Raw genomic sequence first — 5,276 nt, forward strand, 5'->3', positions numbered from 1 at the left:
ATCGGTGTGTCTTCCTTCCAGTTTGCTTGCTACTTTTACTGTCCTCCCTGTGGGCCTTTCTCAAAACAGTTCTGCTTCACAGTGTACCAACTGAAGGTTTGATTTTGTGCCAAGAATTATTACAGAGAGACCTTACTTCTGTAAATCTCTTTTTACAGAAGCTTTACATAGCCTTTTAGAATAACTCACATCACTTTTAATGCAGAACTTCATAATTCAGATTGTTATGATTTTAAACAGATGAAGAAATGTAACACATCCTGTTGGAAAGAAGGTCAGATTCATTTTCCTACCCACAATATATCAACATAAACAATCAAAGAAGCAGTTGCAAGACTACCCTGATTAGTTGCTAAGATACCTGCTGCATTTTATTATTACAAATTATTTTATATTAAATTCTTTTCAACAGAATATTTGTATTATCACAGCTTTTTCCACTACATTAAAGATCAACTAAATTTCTTTTATTTGCATGGAGACTAACACTCACATACTAATTATACATAAAACTCAAATAATTTTTTTTATAAACATGCAACATTCATGTGCATTCTACATTTTATGGTTATCTGACTCCTTTAACTTTTTATCTTGTATGAAGCACTACCATACCACAGGATCCCCTCTACATTTAGAGTTTCTAATGAAAAAATCTGTATTTTGTACCATATTACATATTACACCATCAGCTGCAAACTTCATTTCTTACTTCAACTTACTTTCAACTGTAGTTTTACACTTTTATTTTCAGTACTTGAGAATGCATGATGACATTTTCCATTCTTTCATTGTTAAGTACACTGTCTTGAAATAAGCCCTTCCTGCCTATATGACCAATTTACAACTTTGTTTGACAGAACTTCGTATTATTACATTCTATTCCTACTTTCCCAATATTCTGAAGCAATACGCTTTTAACTGCAATGTAAACTTTTAGAGAGAAAAACCTGAAAAAGGCCGAAAACATCCTCTTCAACAAGAAACACTTTAACTTGAAAAAATTAGGAATCTACCAAATGCCTTGACAAATTCTCTTACTTTCTCACCAGTGATGTATTATCATCACTGATTGTACTCAAAGAATCTTACTTCATGTCCAAATTAATCTTACTTCAACTTGTAGGTCTGCTAGGAGACTAGTGAGTCCATCAAAAAAGGAAATGTTATCCCTATATCTATCTTTACAGAATAAGGTTAATCTCAATTTATCCAAGAAATTATTTTTTGCTGTTTAAAATACCCTTTTAGCATCTAAAACACAGATAATTTCAATAGGTTTGAGAATGGGAGGTAGCTTATTAATGAAATACCAATTTTGAAGAAAGGCAAAAATAAAAAAATATCAAAATATTTTTGATGCATGTTACATCAGCATGTTACTGCCTCTGACCTATTGACTTCAATTCCCCATTCTAGTCTAGAAAACAAAAGATTTACTAGAGGTGCCATTTGAAGATACTGTTTTCCTCTCCTGTTTGACTTTGGTGGCCTTTAAGAAGCTATTAATGGTTTCAGAAGTTAGATTATCACTTCACATTCTATAACCCTCAACTAACAGTTATTGTAAGCTTAAGTCTATATTTTAAGTCTCTTTATTGCTTCACAGAGATCTGTAACAGTAACAGTCCAGTTAGACTGTTTCTGTGACAACTCCACACACACATATCGTGAGAAGTATCTATATACTTCTGATACAGAGTTCTGCCTCGAGGGAGAAGGAAGGCTTATTCATTAGTGATGAGTTAGATTAAGTTTGTTGTCTTTTGCGTTCCTTTTTTGTTTTTTTTTCAGCTGGTTCCATTTCATGTAATGAATATAAGCCCACAGAATCAAGAAAACAAATTCAAATGATAATACTCCCAAAAGTCAGTTTTACTTTACATGCAAACTTAGTTTTACTTTACATGCACAGAATAAGTGAGCTAGAGCACAAGCCAAGTCTTGATTACAGATTAGAAAAGACCAACTTTCTTTTGAAATAAATCCACTCAGAAGAAAGATGATCGAGTGCAAAATTATATATATTTGCATAACTCTGCCTAAAGGAGAGGAAGAGCCAGCATAATGTAGTGTGTGCTCTTTCTATGACCTCTCTTATATGCAATTCAGCATCAGTTTTGAGCAGCCTGAGAAGCCAAAAAATACATACGTTCTCAGCCAATTTACTTGGTTGGCCAGCCTGTAGGCAATAAAACATAACATATGGTACTCCAGAGACCTACACGTTATACAAGGTTTGTATTTTTTAGTGTTAAAGCAATGAAGCAAAATTATAGGCTTTTAATTTCCCCCCAAACAGATAGCAACTAGATGAGAACCAAGGATCCTTTTCCAAGAACGTGCAGCAATGTAGGCTGCAGTAGCCCCCCACTCTGAGCTAATTACAGGCACAGTGAGGAGTATTTGACTGAAGCCAGTGGATGTTAAAGTTGAGGCACAGGGTGCCCAGAGGAAAATTGGATGTTTGGATAAAAAGTCTATTTGTGCTTTGAGGAATCAAAGGCAGCTAAGCAAAAGATACCTTTAAGGATCTGGGCCATTTTTTAAAGTCAGTGAAACTAATAGTGATGCTGCAGATGCCCCAAAGAATGAGGGCAATCTGTCCCACCAGGGCACCAAGTTGCCCTACTGATGTATGCCCATCTGACTGCTGGCTGGTATGTGGAGCAGCAATGACTGGTGAGAGTGCTAACTAGGTTAATCACTCAGCCTCTCAAGTGATTTAACCTATACCTGCTTTCCAATTTATATTTGGAAGCTGACAATGAATGGAGTACGAACAATTTACTGTATTAAAAGCATCTTTAACACTATCGTAGATTTTGTTTAACAATCTCCTTGAAATTATTCAGAATTCCACATCTATTAAAATGCATGAGATTACCACTTAATAGCATCCTGTACCTATGCATCTTAAATTAGGAAGACAATCTTCATGAACATAATCACTGAGCTCTTAATGACATTTTTTTTATTGATTTCCAGAAGTGACACTTTTATAATTAGGGCTGTCTGTATCCTCCCAACTTAAAATGCTTTGAAAGGAAGGGCAGTACACACTAACCATCATTTATAGGGACAGTAATACTATATTTTTCCTTATGATAATTTTCTTCTTCCTTATTAAATGAAGTGCCCTTTTTTTGGCATATTAGACAAGCACTAAAACACTGATGTAACAGGACTGTAAAAATCATGTATGGTTTATATGCCAAAGTACATTATATTCTTTCAGTCAAGTAATTACATGAACTATCTCTTATAATAAAAGAAACACCTCCAGATTATTAAACTCTAAAACACTAGGTAAGATCATCTGTGACCAAGTTCACTAGTATAATAATGATTAATTTATACCCCTTATGAAGGAATTTCAAGACCCAGTTGGGAAATATTTTTGTTTTAAAATCTCGGTGAGAACTGTCATCTCTAACAAACCCCAGTTATAATCTAATGAGGTATTGATAACAAACTACACTAATTTATATGGTTTTGTCACTCAGGCTTATAAAATAAGGCTTATCATCTTCTTGCTAGTTTTAAGTCTCTGGGTGACAGAATTTAAGTTTTCTTAAACTTCTAAGAATGTTAGCTCTCTGTGACCTCCAAGGCCCCCTGCTTCTTCAAAAGAGCACTGCCCTAGCAGCTCTCTGAAGCCTGCCGAAGACAAATGGGCTGAGCAAAAGACCTCACCACTTGCTATAACCTGCAAAACCATAGCCTTTGAAAATAACTGTCAGTGCAGAAACTGAGCTGGGAAATTTCTTCTGAATTATGCATTTGGAGATAAATGCATAAAAAAGAAATTAATCACAAAGTATCAGCCAGAAGTACATGCACAATAAAGACGGTTTTACAATATATTTGTAATCTTTCATAGCCCAAAGCAAGTAAACAAATCCTAGTATTTCATAAACTTGTCAGAGCACAATGCTATCAACTCCACCCTGGAAAACTACACTGAAGTTTTATTTCTGTAAATTACAGAATTTTACTTAAAGAATTTTTTATTAAAGTTAAAATGGTAGCATTTGTAGTTTTTCTCTTTCACTTGAGAATTCTGTAAATCAGGGCCCCCAGATCACCACCGTGAGCCCTGACTGTCCCTGATCCCTTGGTGGGGCTGCCCCCCACCCTGTCCCCAGCCCAGGACCCCGTGTCAGCCCCCCCAGGGCTGTAGCCCCCCCACCAGTGACACCACAGCAGGGCTGGCCCCAGCTCCCCAGGTCAGCCTTGCCCTGTCCAGCCATGGACCCCTCTGAGCCAGACCCGCCTGTGGGCCCATGTTCCAGCCCAACCCCGGCCGTTCCCTGTCCCCAGGGAGGTGCCCGATGCCAGGGCTGGGGAAGCCCTTGTGCCCCCCCCAGCTGCCCCACTCCTGGCTGGGGCTGAGACGGGCCCTGGTGCCAAGCCCTGCCCCAACAGACCCCTGGACCGCAGGAAGCCCCGACCCCTTGCAGCACCTTTATACTATATGCCCATATGATAAAAACATATACAGCATTATTCATTTACACTAAAAAAAAAAGAAAGGGATAAAAATCTACAGTACACACACCACACAACCACTCTAAAGACCACGAATATTTAAAATACAAAATAACCCATGTAAATGCCACAATTATATAACTTTGAAAGCTCATCTTATTTTTTTTGTATTGCTCTTGAATACTAAAAGATCATAGAGGTCTGGAAAAATTATATAAGTATCAGTAAAATGAATTTATACGTTAAATACACTCATTTAATAGCAATGCAAAACATTTTCCCACACAGTTTTGCATTAACCAATGCCGCTAAAGCTTTGCTTTTTATTACAGTTATTCAGTTATTTCAGCATATCATATCTGCGTCTCTTTTTCATTTCTTTAAGGCAGAACTTTTATACACCTAAATTTAAAAGTCATTTTCAGAACAGACAGCAAACAGTTCCATTTTCTTTTCTGTTCCAAAAGCCAGCTCAGTTTTATTTAATATACTTTTTCAGCCTAATTTCACACAGTACAATTTGGCCAGCATTCTGTTGTTACCTTTGGAAGACTACTGTATACTTTAATAGAGCTCAATACTAAGAAATTGTTCAAGATAGGAAAAAATATAAGTTTCTCCGTTTTTCAGAGCAGACAATTTAATATGAAGGAAAAGGGCCATCTTCTATAAAGAACAGACAGACAAATGAAGAATTTTGTTGTTTCAGACACATTCCCACCAATAAAGAGGCTGTAATTAAAAAAAAAAGTTACGTAAACTGATCTTTTGAAATATCATATTTT

The sequence above is a fragment of the Apaloderma vittatum genome, unplaced genomic scaffold (assembly GCF_000703405.1).
Source record: "Apaloderma vittatum isolate BGI_N311 unplaced genomic scaffold, ASM70340v1 scaffold14487, whole genome shotgun sequence".
NCBI classification, from domain to species: domain Eukaryota; kingdom Metazoa; phylum Chordata; class Aves; order Trogoniformes; family Trogonidae; genus Apaloderma; species Apaloderma vittatum.